This window comes from Camponotus vicinus, unplaced genomic scaffold, assembly GCF_025532165.1.
Source record: "Camponotus vicinus isolate PSW18456_S1 unplaced genomic scaffold, iyCamVici1.0 SCAF_9, whole genome shotgun sequence".
Classification (NCBI taxonomy): domain Eukaryota; kingdom Metazoa; phylum Arthropoda; class Insecta; order Hymenoptera; family Formicidae; genus Camponotus; species Camponotus vicinus.
The window spans coordinates 877801-889963 of record NW_028141981.1 but is presented as its reverse complement, the minus strand read 5'-3'; the positions used below and the strand labels follow the sequence as shown (position 1 = coordinate 889963).

Below are 12163 nucleotides of genomic sequence, written 5' to 3'. Positions count from 1 at the left end.
ACTTTATATATCGCAGTCGAATTCTCTAGATTTCTTCATTTCTGGATACTTTGGTATATTATTCTTCCGAGACTTCTATATGTCCTGTTTTTCACTTATAGTACCGGTCAAAAATTTATCATCTTTATATGTTTTGAGGTGTTTATTAATTCAAAGGGCATATATTTCTATCTAGTCAAATATGTTTAATACTAAGTATGTAAGTTACTGTACAATAATAAATTTTTCATTCAATAATGAAAACAGCAACTTAAGAAAAATTGATTAAATATATACACTTTGAATTAATCTCAATTTGAATTTATCCTCAAAAAACATAAAGGTGATATATTTTTGACCGGTGCTGTACATTTTGTTCTATTAATAATGGAAAATTATATGAAGAGCAAATTTGCATTTCGAAAGCGTCTTTCGAATCGCGATCGGCGCTTTGCGCCGAAATCGAAAGAGGAGCCGATTGTCCCGAGCCGGGCGCATCGGTCAAAAGGTTGATGAATTTACGCCAAGCGTTTATGTCAAAGGACGGCAGCGTGGCCATCCGTTTAACGTCGGAAGAGCCGGTAAGGGGTAAATTTATCGTTTCGTCGGCATTTGCCGCGATGCTGCGGCTCTTTTTTCTTTTTCTCCCTCTCTTTCTTGCTCGTTCGCTCGCTTCCGCCGATGGGCGGAGAGGAGAAAGAGAGGTGGCCTTTTCACATAAATTCATTTCAGCTGTAAAACGTGAACGCGCCAAATGAGCACCGCTTCCATATTAGGTCACGGCATACGGTGATACCGAAGAGTCGTTGTTCATGCCGAACCGGCGAGAGAGTAGGCCTCAATCTATTTGCGCCGTACATTATATGCGTAGCCATCTGTATATGTGCGTTTGTGCGTGCGTCGTGTATGTCACGTTTGCCCGCGCGCTTATTAACGTCTGAAAATATTGCGGAGCAGCGAGTTGAACGAAAATGGATTATTCTGCGTGCAATAGTTCTCGTTGAATTTATCTTTGTTCGCAGTGACCGAATCGCAATCATTTCTGCGCTTGATATTTATCGAGATTATTATTTTTACTCGGATTTTCGATTCTATGTATCGAAGTATCGTCGACTACTGTTCAAGAGGCGGACGGTTTAAGCGACAGCTGTAAAAAGGAGCAGTGTAAGGGCCCCGCGATCAATCGTCATGCCTGAGCGATCTTTTAATTTATATCATCGCATTTTAAGTGACTCGTATAATGGCTATACGAAATTTATAAGCCGCCGCGTCACCGAACGTGGGCGATTATTTACGACGATTGCACGACGCGAAATCAAATTTAATAATGAGTTTGATCTCTCATCGCAATCCCCCGACCATCCATTTCTTAGCGCGACGTTCATTTCTCCAGCAAAAATTTATCATTAATATAAATACGTATAATATTACAAACCTGCAGATATGTTTTACAATCCAGACAGCAATTTTCATTATAAATGTAATCGAGGAATCATAATTTAAACTTTTATTTTATTTCAACAAATATTAATCTTATTTTTCTCTTTAAAATATCTGCATAGTGTCTTAAGGATTTCCATTAATATATTTTATATTTTTTGTTTCAGACTTTTTCGTACTCATCTGGGAAAAAATATTTCCATTATGCGTCATGGAAGAAACGATCTCTATCGAGTTTCATCGCTCATCGTGGGAGAAAGGTATGATTTATCCAATTTAAAAATTTTCAAATTAATTAGTGAATAGAAAAGTTGACGATTCTGCGCGAGAATCAAATTGATTACTCTGGCGGGACTAATCAAAGTGCGAGAATCTATGATTTGTTGCCTGGCATTAAAACTGGCACGAGAAATAATCCCGACGAGAATTAAATCTCGCGTCTTATCTGTTGTGTACATAAGACACATTCGTAGCGGTAGTTTTCAAATACGTGATGCATCGCAACATCCACCCACAATGCTCGCATTGTCTAAGATGACGTTTCTTTTTCTGCCTAACTCTGCGTTATTATGTCCTCCGCGATTTTATACTTCGCGAGTTACCTTATTAAAGGTAACGAGTCCGAATGTATCATGTCTGGGCAATAAAATATTTCGTGCGATATTACCGCGTCATTTAAGTGATATGACTCGTTATTTGTCTCAAAATGAGAAGGTATGGGGGGTGATTTAATCCGACTAGAAAGAGACCGATCTCTCGCTTGTCAGAGATTTCCTCGACAGTGTATGAATCTTTCGGAAGTCAAACTAATCGATTCCATTTTTTATGAATTTTTTAATTTTAGTACCAGAGCATATGATTAGCGTTATGGTACTAAAATTTAAAAAATATACAAGTGAAGTTGATTAACTTGGCTTCTAAGAGACTCACATGTGTATCGTTGTAGGTGGATCCAGTAATGTGATCTGTTTTCCGAGTTCTTTTTATACATGGGTGTATCAAATATACTCGACGTAATTTAATATTTTATCGAGATCAAGATATCCCTGCGCAATCTCCAGTATTAGATTGTCATTAGATTAAGAAAATTCAATATATAATTGTGTATTTTACCTATTTATATAGATTTATTTGCTGCATTTTCTAATCGAAACTGTTCATTAATTGTAATGCAATTAGATTTATTACAATTCCTCGCTTCTTAGCGCTTCAGCAAGCGAGACATGTACAAAATGTAAACTCTCAGTGGGTGGACGCTGAGAAGAGAGCCAGCGATATCTTAGCGAACGAGCATGTTTCGGCCACCACGCGTGGCGATGTTTCGTCTTGTATCACCTCGTGTCCGACAAGATCTTTATTTCGTCGTGAGAAAAATTTGTTCGCTCGCTCCTATGTATGTATGCACATACACATGCACGTGTGTACGTGTGAAACTTGCTTTCGCTCGCGCTTTGTCTCTCCTCCCTTTCTTTTCGCTCGTCGTGTCGGGGTTAAAGGTTTCGCGCGTCTCTCTTGTATGCATGTACGAGTATTGTGCACGGGAAATCCTTATTGGCCCATGGCGTTTGTCACAAGAGAACAGATCGTTCGCCCTCGACTCGCCTACGTACCCTGTATCGATGGTAGGTAGGGTACCATTGAACGATACGATGCCAGGACGAATGAAACGTCGCTTCCTTTCTTCGTTCCTCGCGATTGATCTGCGTAAGGACGTCTGTATAAAGCTGAATAGCATAAAAAAATAGAGTGCAGCTAGCCATCGCTCTTAGGTATCAAGTATTCGCATTAATCAGGATCCCTACGAATACATTGCGATAATATCGCGAACGCAGGATGCATTCGAGTTTGGCGACGCATTATTTATAAAGGTCCTCGCTGATTATTTTTCCGCGATAATTATGACTCGGCCGTGCGTTTTTATTCCAATTCGATTTTTTGCGACTTTAGATTGATAAATTGACGAGCAAATCGAAAATTATTATTCCACTCCTTTAAACGAGGAGATAATCGTATCGTAATATAAAATCCCTTAGCAGTCAGATCTTTTAATTTGCGTTTTGCGTTCGTTAAAGGCACTGTCAAAAAGACCAGAAAGATATTTTTGCAGACGAACAAAGTTCGAATTATCGCTATCGTTTTGCGATCGTAAGAAACTTGATTCATCGACGAAGCCTCGGGCGAATCTTTGTCAGAATCGGCATTGCTCGCCGATGCAACGAGCAAGTAGTAATTAATATATATAGCTTGTTTACCACATAAATCAAATTAAATGACAGTTCGGTAGCGTTTCGCGGAAACAGTCTGCAGGACACAGAATTTATTGAAATTGCAAAAAGATTATCTTACAGTTGTAAAAAAAAGCTATTATATGGATCTTCAATCCTCTGAAAAGATTACTTAAATCAATGTTGGAAATTTAAAGTTAATTTTTTTTATCCGGAATTTTTAATAAAATAATTTTTATTAAAGTATATTTTATCGGTTATGATAATTTGGTCGAAAGAATATTGAAATTAGATATCTTTTACAGCAAACAAAAATCAGGTATTATATCTTCAACAATCAATCCTCTGAAAAGATTATTTAAATCTAGTATCGATGTTGTAGAGAAATTTAAAGGAATAATTTTTCTTTTTTTATTTACAATTTTCAATCAAATAATTTTTAAAGTAATTTTTACCGCTTATGACATTCTGACCCAAAGAACATTGTTTCATTTATTCGAAACGTCACATGATAAGAACTGTCACATACACTCATCGCAATATTATGCAACCATAGTAGTCGGGAGTTAAAAGATTAACGACTTTAGGGGGATGCGTGTGCCAGTTAAATCCCAATGGTCGCCGTGTCGTTTAACACTTATGCCTATGGTTTAACGCCGGCGCGGTCGATTGTCTTCATAATACGGATCTGAGAAAGAGAAAGAAAGAGAGAAAAAGAAGAGAGAGAGAAAGAGAAGAGATATTCCAAGAGTTATTCATGAGGCATAACCGCGCGATGATAGCGTACGGGGTGGAATATTTTAGGGCCCGCGTTTTCTCTCTCCCTTATACAATGGCGTAAAAGTAATGCACGTGCGATTCAGTACGTTTTCTCCTCTCCCTCCCTCCCCCTCCCTCTGTTCCCTTTTGTGCGACGATGGATGGACCAAAGTACGACAAAGAGCATCGCACGACTCTCCTCTTCGCGAGACGGACGAGAGAGCGGGACCGACTTTTATGGTCATCCTTTTGACCGTCCTTTTGTAATCTGAAACTACTTGGCCGCGCCGATTCAATGAATAATCATCGTTCAATCATCATAAACCGCCGCCGAGGAGCGATTGCTGGATTAAAACGGAGTGACCGCACTTTTTGGCGCGCAATCAGAAAAAAAAGATCGAAATCGCGGCGTATTAATCGCAGTGTTTTCGTTGAGAGATTGAGGCAATTAATTTTAGCATAAGTACGATGAGCAATTAACGAAGCTTATAATTATAAGAAATTAATTTATGTATGCCAAATTTTGCGCTCCAATAATTCTGTTACTCTTAATAAACTCGAGTACCTGTAAATATGCTACTTTTTAGTATAGGTACACACACATATATGTGCGCACGCACGCACACAGTAAAAACTAAGAAATTAAAAATCGCAGATTAACGAGATTGCGATTTTGACGCAACGGCTATGAATAATTTTTTACGAGCCTATAATAAGGACCACCGTGGGCATAATAAATTCATAATCAATGGACGTTTATTCGATTTTAACGAATTGCACGTGGTTCCGATTCAGTTTTTATGTTCTTTTACGTGAAACCAGCACGACTCTCTCCAGTACCCTCGGACAAAAATCTGATAAGGATAAATGCGCGTGATTTTTGCTCCATCGACAAGTTGAACTCGATCAGATAACACGGGACAATTAACCAATTACTATAATTAAGACGCACTTAGCATTTGTTTGATCCAAGTCCGACCGTTGAATTTGCATTCGAATCCACTTTGGGCTCTCATGCTTGTTTCTTTTCGTCGAGGGATCTCATTTTTAACGAGGTAGTCCGACTTGATTTTTCTTAACTGATCCGGATCGTGGTAAACGATAAATATATGGTATAATTTCTCTCTCTCTTTTTCTCTCTTAAGAATCGCTGATAAATTCTCAAAATTAAATATTACTAAAAATCTCTCAAAATTGTTTTAAAAAATTTGTACAAAAAAAATTTTTTTATAATTATTTACAAAAGTTTATATTTCTCAGAGATATCACTTTATCATATATTACAGAATATAAATTTCTGAATCATGTATATTTCGTATTATCCAAAGATATTTAAAATATACGAAAATCAAAATAATCCGTGTGAGATTTTTTAAAATAATTTTCATTATTTTTTAAATTACGTTTATTAAATAAATAATAATCTACAAAGATAAAATTTGATTCTCCAAAGATCGCTCCAAATAGCGTTTCAAATTCATTATTAATATATTCACTGTTATTTACATCTCTTTCTCTTATCGTATGATAAATCATTGTTCGCTGCAGACAAAGACTGCTCTATTTCACTATCAAACTATCTTAGTACTCCTGGTGAGGTGCCACTAGATGCGATATTAAATAACGCCGACAGAAAGAGAGAGAGATCCCTGTCACGTAAGCGTGTAATGCACTTAATGCGTCATTGTACGACACTCGTATTCGCGCGAGGCTGCGGCGACGGGGGGTCGCGTCTAGTATATCAGTTAGTCCGGAGATCCACGGTCATATCTCGTTTACGGTATTCGTTATGTTAGGCTGGTGATTTATGGCTGTCGTGTGTGCTCTCTCTCTCTCTCTCTCTCTCTTTCGCGAGATTTCTCTGTCTTCCTTTTCGCGGTGTCGCTAGAGCATATAAGCATTACACGTATATCTCTCCTATTGTGAAACATCTCGCAACAGTGTAAACTTTAGCATTTAATTTTGTATAAATTTATACATGCAATTTTAGACAATTTACACGTATGCATGTTACGATAAATTAATGTAGAAAGGGAATGACGCGTCGAGTGTTGTTTAATTTAATAACTTAATTGAGATTGAGATAATGCAAACATTCACCGTATCTTAGATTAAATAAGGGTTGAGTCTCGAGATATATCCCCGGTGTTGCCTCAAGGCTCGAGACTCATAACTCGCACGCATACGATTACTCGCGTACTACGTTCGCGTGACATCGCAAGCGAACGAGGCATTATCGCGTTTATTATTACAAACCGCGCGAAACTCTTACTCGAGGTCCGAGTATCTACCTGTTATCAGAAGAAGGGGAGAAAAAGAAAGAATTTCACAGCTACCTATCTACTTACTCTCCCCGAGCGTTTTCCTGGAAGGTATTTATCGTACACTGCTCCCGATGACCGGTTACATCTTAATAAGAAGGACACACTGGTGAGAAGCGACGCGAATTCCCTCTCTCTCTCTTTCTTTTACGTCGTTATTAATGGCCTCGGTTGTCTCGTTGGCGATTTTCGCAGGGGCACTTGTCCACGTCGGCAGCGATTCGAGGAGGGAGATATGCGCCGGTGCGTGATATATTAATTTATTAACTAGTTTATTTATACGAGACGCTTAAAGAGCCCTTATATCCACAGATGGGGAGAGCCCCCGAGGACTCGAGCCAGCGCCTGAGCGCATCGGTCCATAACTCAATCCACACCAGGATCCTCCACGCCACGCTCGTGTTGCTCGCCGTTGGCGCTCTTCTATGCTAAAGTACGTTGAATTATATCGATCCCGTTCGTTCCTACCTTCCTTCGCCTTCGGCGAGCAAGATCATCGCCGAGCACGAGCCCGGACGTAGCCAATAATGAGGGATGCTGAGGGAGGGAGAGGGAAAGGAGGCTCTCCCTCGTCTATATTTGTAGAGGGAAATTCGTCTCGCCCATCTTCCTATAAGATACGGTATCCCATGACCGACTACTATCGCGGATCTTATACGTGCGCGAGCCAGGAGATCGCCAGGCAAATTGCGGTGCGACGCCTAAATCTGCTCGAAATGTAATCGCACGACCGACACTTATCCCCGGAACAGAACGTTCTCTTGGACGTAGCCTCGTAGTTACCTAAACGGATCCGCGGCCTCGTAATTTACCTTCGAATAAATATCAGTTTCGCGGGTATATCAAGCGAGACCGAGGGATATATGTCGCGATACTTGCCGCGGCAATAGTAATTTTCTGCGCCCGATCGTAAATTCCTGAAGGCCATTTCTCTCCTTCCCCAGGCGGTACCCCTTCGCTCGCGCACCCATGCCGCGTATTTTATCTAGTTTAATTTATTTTTTCCTTCGCGGAGGAAGATACACGGTAGATACGCGGAGCTTCCTCTCGCGAATGTTATCACTCGCTGTTCGCGAGCCGGGATGCAGCCGTATATCTTATCTCGAGCCGGCAGAGATTCTCCAACAAGCTATCGAACAAATTAGCGGTACGATAAAGTTGACAGAGATAGATCGAGTCACGTTGCTTTAAACGCGATACAATTACATACTGGGTTCTCGATACTGCCTTACTCTTTCTGGTGGGTTATAAAACCGAGATTGGTTATTAATTAAAGAGATAAGGAAATAAAAGAAACTAATTTGTCAATTTTTAAAGCTGATATTTTTCGAGACGAGGGTTATTATTATTTTGTTTATTATTATTATTTTCTTTCTCAAAAAAAAAACTTATCTTTTCGCAACCTGATGGATCATTTCGCTTCACCGTTGGTTTACCCCGCGCGTGCGTGCGTGCGTGCGTGCGTGCGTGCGTGCGTGCATGCGTGTGTCGAAACTGGCGTGTGCGCCATTTCGCACGGTCGTCCGCGCGACATAGCTCAATATGCATGTACATCGATGCGAAACAGGAGAATGAATGCATCGGGGGCTATGCACCAAGCGGGGGAACCGCAGGTAGGCAGGCAGGCAGGTAAAGGCAGGTAGACGCAGGCAGGTAGGTAGGTGTGTCCATGCGAGAGCGCCGAGTGTGGGCCAGTCCAGTTATTTGAGACGGATAAGAAGTTGAGAGAAAATGAAAAAAAAAATACGCGAGCACGAGAGAGCGCGGAGAACAGGATTGATATAGGTAGAATGGAAGGAAGGAGGAGGAGGTGCAAAAAGGCGCTCTATCGAATCCAACAAAAATTGATAAGGCATCGCATTAACGCAGCATCCTTGTCAATGGTATTCGGCTGGAAAGAGGAAGAGGGCAGAGGAGGATACGCTTGTTGGTGTAGAATCTTTCGCATTGTCTCCCCTTTTGTTCCTGCCTTTGTTTATCGCTCGTTTGCTGTGCGGTCCGAATTATTTTGTCATGCAAGTCAGAATAAAGTTCATCTGTGAAGTTACATGCTAATAAAAGCGACGATAATCTAGCTCAAAGTGACAATGACTTTTGGAAGACAATTCTCGCTGTACGATTGAGATATAATTATTACAATAATAATTAACTAAACAAGAAAGAAAGAGAGAAGTGCTTTTATGCAATTTTTCGCGATGACGTCGGTGGGTCAGGAACGTCGTCCTGTTGGCTCGAATTTACAACGTATGGTCCATCGACCGCGCGTAATGGATCTCTTAATCACGTCGTTTCATTTGGGCGATTAGACGATCATCGCCCACTACTTTTCTCGTATCTCGAAAAAGTCTCCCGGGTCTCTGCCTAATTTATGAAAATGTATTCACCACGAATCGACCGAGTGGGCCGCGACGAATCGACTCGGATTGGTTTTAAGTAGCATCGCCTCCGTAATGAGGGATTTTCAGATCGACGGCGACCAGACGTGCCTAATTATATTTAAATATTTATTTGTTTATAGTATATCTATATTATATCTCGTTAACATTTCGATACGCGATTATGCGAATCGCACCGGCGGCGAGAAGACAACATACACGCGTGTGTGCATATGTGTATATCGACGTATCTCGGAGATATTTTGAAATTGCACGCCCCGAGGTGTCTATATTTCTCTCTCACAATGCAGATAAATTAGAGTTTATCTCGGAGAGGGTGCCCCGAGAGATACCTCGCTACCAGAAATTTATTCCGCTCATTTATCCGCAGCCTCTTCTAACGAGCGACGCGAGTCTTAGACGCGATTCGACGAACCGTATTTCGTCCTCTGCGTCACTCAACGCACCTGTCGGTTTTATATGTTTCTTAAACAAGCGCGTTAATGGCGGTTTATTTGCTTTGAAACTATCTGTACGCTTCTACACGCACACTTGCGCACAGAATTATGCACGGAGTGCATAATGCGAGCGTTTTAAGAGCCGGGGAAATATCTTGAAGAGCGTACATTGCCGTATTCGTAGCTTTGGCATGTCGAGCGGCTCCGTTAATTTCACTAATTAAGTTAGCGACTGACCGCCCTGCCTGTCCCCCTCCCCCCTCTCTCCCTTCCCCCGCCCTCCGCTCTTCCCTCGCGCCCTCCCGATCTCTTATGAGCGTTATTTATACTCTCTTTTGCGCATTAATTTCCGATCTTCTTATTTCTCGTCCGACTTCCTCGAGATTGCCGCCGTTATTTTCGCTCTCCGCTTCGCGTCGGTCGTTGAGCGTAAAATGTGCCGCTCTTTCTTATTTGAAGAAATATTACGTACGCGTTTTTTTTTTTTTTTTTTTTAGATTTTTTAGATTTCAGATTTTATTGACAAATTGCGACAAGGGGCGAAGGGGCTGGATTCTAATGCGCGAATTTTTTGCGACGTACGTCACTTTGATATTAATCGAATAAAAAGATGACGATCATTATTAGCATAGTAAATTGATAATTAATTATCGGAAATTGGTGTATCGTGTGCCTTCGTGATTTATGCAAATCTCCGCGTGTAATCGCGTTATTTCCTTCCAATCCCTTTCGCACACGCACACACGGCTTTACGATGCACTATACGCGCATTTTATTCAGCGTAGAATTCCAGAAGCCATAACCCGCGAGAGCCTCTCGATGGTGACGTACGAGCCTCGTACAATGGCAACAAGATGACGGGTAACAAAGTACGAATGTCTCGTTGCGCGTTGTAAATCGCATCGCGTTTACCAGACTTTATTCTCTTCTTCCTCGGCAGTTTAATCCGTTGTAAATTAATCATGAGAAATCGCCTACCTGGGCCACCGCAAAACTGCGTACGGGGTGTTTCCGAGATTCTATCAATAATAAAAAAAACTATGATATGAAAACAATATTTTGATTCTTTGGAAAAATTAGAGATGTAATCGCGATCAACTTTGGTGGTGATTTTCCTTCAGTTTTATTTTTTCGATTTTAAACTTTTTGAAGATCACGAGCTTTGAATTTAGAACGTGGACACCCTGTATATCGCCGAGTGGATCCTCGACGTTGGGACACTTATCCCTTTCCCTCCCATATTCGCGGTTACGGTTTTTAATGCCAGAATGACAAATATGTCGTATTTAGTGATATTTATGCGAGCGCGGATCACACATCAGCTTCCACTCACAGGACCCGGGGATTATCTTGTCCTCGAGAAATATCGTTTTCGCCGTTTGTCACCGAGCCGATCTGCCACACGACACGCAAGGTGTCAGCGATTAAGTTACTCCTTAAGCCACCGAAAATTAAGAGGCGAGAAAATTAAGGACGCCTGCCGTATATCAAGCGCGCGTTTAAATAATTGCGCGATGCGTCTCATGAGAAGGATTTAGCTTTTCTTGCTTTTTTTAGCTGCGGATAAGACGATGATTAAGTGGGTACATATTTAATCTTACATCGGGATACAAAGTTTTAGAGTTGTTGCTCAGCCGAGGAAATTGATAAAAAGAAAAGAACCTTTTCGATCTTGGAAATTCGAGAGGTCCTATTTGATATGTCTATTCCAGGCGTGTTTCTCCTAGTTAATTTTTGATACTGTCATTTTGTTGATTTCCACAAAAGTGCGATAAAAATGCACTACGTTTCGTCTACAAAAAATCGTCATAAAAGTGCGTTCAAGCATAAGTACCTTCTCGGATTAGCGTTAAATTGACCTGAATAGAACATTTAATTCGGTAATTTTTGATTTTTGATCGCGAAAACTCAACGAGTCGAAGCATTCGGGTTAGATTTGCAAACGCAAACTTGCTCCGTTGTTTTACCGTTATATCGCGGTCAATCCTTCGAGCACTCCAACACAGACACAGTTACACGCACAAGAATGCGTATTATTTTTTACTTATTGGCTTCGTGAAATTATGGCCGATGCGAATATTTAAGATGCGCATTTTAATTTGTTAACAGAGGACCGCTGAAAGAGTCGAGATATATACGTTCGCTGATATTGTATATTCAACTGGCACACCGTAATAATTTTTACACTTAAGTGGTACGGATGGCTGGCTTATTAATTTGACTCCGAAATCGCATCTCTTATGGAAAGATATTTGATAATTAGAGAGAATCCTACGTTTAGGACACAAACGGACGGGTGGGTCGATGGCGAAGCACAGGAGGAGAGATCCTAATCAAGAGATAATTAATCTAATACACGTTTACAACTGCCTAATAGAACGCGAGAGTGATACAACTAACGGTCGTGTGTCTTCTTTAACTCGCAACGTTTCGAGGATGCTCCGACATGGGCACGTAATATACCGGTAAACCGGGTAATAAGTTGTACAACTTTACTGCATGCACGTCCAAAGGATGAATCTTCCGATGTGTTTAGACTTTCCTTCTCTTCTTTTAAATTTTCTATTACTGTTTTTCCGTCACGCGCGCGCGCCAACATCACCAAC

At 40.8% G+C, this 12163-nt stretch overlaps 1 protein-coding gene across 4 annotated transcripts in view; it reads right to left on the bottom strand.

The window, feature by feature from the left end:
• LOC145976908 (protein Wnt-7b) overlaps positions 1–12163 on the bottom strand; it is a 55717-nt gene that overhangs the window by 9381 nt on the left and 34173 nt on the right. The window lies entirely within an intron of this gene.